This window comes from Bombus impatiens, unplaced genomic scaffold (genome assembly GCF_000188095.3).
Source record: "Bombus impatiens unplaced genomic scaffold, BIMP_2.2 scf_0517, whole genome shotgun sequence".
Lineage (NCBI taxonomy): Eukaryota > Metazoa > Arthropoda > Insecta > Hymenoptera > Apidae > Bombus > Bombus impatiens.
Genome location: NT_176936.1, coordinates 557,753 through 560,452, shown reverse-complemented (window position 1 = coordinate 560,452; position 2,700 = coordinate 557,753). Strand labels below are relative to the sequence as shown.

Here is a 2,700-nt window from a genome sequence, read left to right as displayed (position 1 = left end):
GGCCCCCGCCACTCGTTTGCCGCGTTTTTTGATGGACGAGCGGCGCGTGTCCTGCTTTCCTTCAACGGATTCGCCTAAACGTGAGATATCGTGCCCGATCAATTTTTCATAAGACTCGGTCCGCTCTCGCGAAAACCGCGCCACCGCCCACGGAATTTTCACGCAACGTCAGGGAAATTCGCCCCGTCGCTGCGCCCGTTTTTCTTTATTACGAACGCGAACAGAGATGCACGCGGCAAGACGCTGCTTTTTTTTATCGGCTAGACGATCGCCTCATATGTCCTCTGATCCGATTACCGGACGCGTGACGATTCGCCTTGCACTATTCGGGGTAAGATCGGAAATCTCGAAGTTTTACGGAATATCAAAGTCACGGAATATCAAAATCTCGAAGTCACGGAATATCTCGCAGTTTTTCGAAAACTTTGTGCAATTTAGAACTTTACATAGAGTGAATACATTTTTCTTAGAGCTTGCGGGGATTTTCTGCGTTTTTAACTTGATGTTTGTGGAATTTAAGATGGTCAGTAGTTTTAAGATTTTCCAGGCATACGTCACGAAGCAAAATATATCTCTTTAAGTGATAATTTACAATTAGACGATTCTGATAGTATTAGTATTATCATGATAGTATTATCATGCTTTCCTTTGTGGAAACAGAAATCTTCTTCCCTTGGAACGACAAATTTTGTTCAACTAAACCAAAACTCTCTGTTCCATCGCCAGAAATAACGAATCGACATGTTTTTCAGGTACCTGCAGCTTTAAATTCCTCGGAATCGAAGAATTGCCACCGCAAAGATCTGGCAAGCTCAGAGAAGCTGATTCCGTGAAAACGGAAAGAATCCGGGGGCTCCGCTTTAATCAAGGTCGAATGTTCATTCTCCACGTCCACGGTCGGGCTATCAAATACAATCACCGAACGTGCGGCGTCTTTTTCCTTTTCCCGTAGCGACCGGATGCACAGTCTAACACACACCCTCTTCACCTACCGAAGCCAGAGTCGATTCGTTCTCGCTCTCACGAATTGAATCCAGCCCAGTGGTGGTGAAGCAGTTTCTGGAGGGAAGATGAAGGAGCGAGAGAAGGTTGCCCTGGCAACGACAGAGGGTTTCTCGACGTTGGTTGCCCGGGCAACCTCTAACCGGCGATCCCTAAATATGCGCCAGCAGGCCAGAAGTGGCGTGAAAGAGGGAGGGAAAAGAGGGTGAGAAGAAGAGGTCGAGCCTGTAAGAAGAGGAAAGGGAGAATCAGGGTGAGAGAGGAAAGATCCTCGCCACTGGTTGGCAGAAGGAGCATACCGGTGGGTTGGTAACTGTTACCGCGGAAGGTGAGGAGACCCAGTTAATTACTAAAGCGTTTTAATCGTCGGCAAAGTTCCGACGGCACTCAGGAGTCTGGACCAAAAGGGCTTCGGAGAATGTGGCGGCTGTGTAAATTAGGAACTCGCCAGTTTCCCTCTAGACTGTGTACACGAGTTTGTCTACCACGTTCAAGGAGCAAACCGGCAAGTTTTAACGGGGTGGGACGCGCGGTACGCGAAGCAGTCGAATTTTTATTCCAATCGTCTTATGAGATTTTTACATTATTTTCTTACAAGAAACGAACGATGCGTTTGGCGGGTCAATTTCAATTCATCGATCTTCAGAACATTTATTGACGTTAATGAGCAATTTATAATTCGATTAATCAATAGACAAAACCTCAAAGTGCTAAAAATATGCTCACCGTCGATTCCTCGATTCACGAAGCAACAATATTCGTCAATGTATTACTTCGCGCTTAACTCAGCCAGGTTTACGTAAATGTTAAACAATTTATCAAATTTCTTATCCAACTTTACTTGCTGGGAAAAGCCATTACATCATTTCCGTAATACAAAGTAACAAAATACGAAGCAACAGACGATGCCATAGATCTTCAGTCAGCACAAGATCGTTGAAAAGCGTCGAATTCCGGCGTCGATCGGCGCAATACGTTCACCTATTCATCCAAATAGACGAGGACACGTCGGTAACCAAGCTAGCCCGACGTCCCGCGTTAAATAACTTTGCTTAACAAGGTGCTGCCGCCACTGTAAAAAGATTACGTAAGCGGTAATGGCCGCCGGCTCCTCCTAAATTCGAGTACGAAGAGTTCCAGCCACGGAGTGCACCGAGTCGAGAAGCAAGGCGCGAGAAAGAGAGGATGATAGAGGCTGAGGGGGAACAGGAATGGCGAACGGGAAGGAGGAGGAGGTGTAGGAGGAGGGAGAGGCGACACGACGCCCGGTGGCGGGGGTTAATTTTAATTTCCTAATTTTTCCCACCCCGAGGCACAGGTAATTTCCTCCCCAGAAGAGAATAGATGTAATTACTTAACGCCTCCGAGCTCAGAGCTCCTCTTATTAAAAGAGGATCGTGCCCTCGAGGGCTGGAGGGGTGGAAGATACTCGTCTGGTGGGGGTGGGAGTGGAGTGGTGGAAGCACAACAATCGTCGGAGAACGATCGCGAAGAAAGGGAAACGTTGTCGGGCTCGTTCCCTCGAAGATGAACAACGGCGGAGATCAAGCTTCATCGTGCTTTCGATCGTCTCTGGCTTTCCCAGAATATTTCTGCGTCGATCTCTTCAAGTCTGTATTCGTGAAATCCTCCGGAGGACAGTTGCGAGTTGTTTAATAAAAAAAAAAAAAAAAAAAAGGGAAGAAGGGGAAAGAAAAA

At 47.0% G+C, this 2,700-nt stretch overlaps 1 long non-coding RNA gene across 1 annotated transcript in view; it reads left to right on the top strand.

The window, feature by feature from the left end:
• Window positions 1-2,695, top strand: part of LOC112213189 — a 60,532-nt gene extending 57,837 nt beyond the window's left edge. Inside the window, exon 3 of the long non-coding RNA XR_002947076.2 lies at window positions 753-2,695. This is a non-coding gene — a long non-coding RNA (uncharacterized LOC112213189). The remainder of the gene's footprint in view (window positions 1-752) is intronic.
• Window positions 2,696-2,700: the final 5 nt, after the last annotated feature.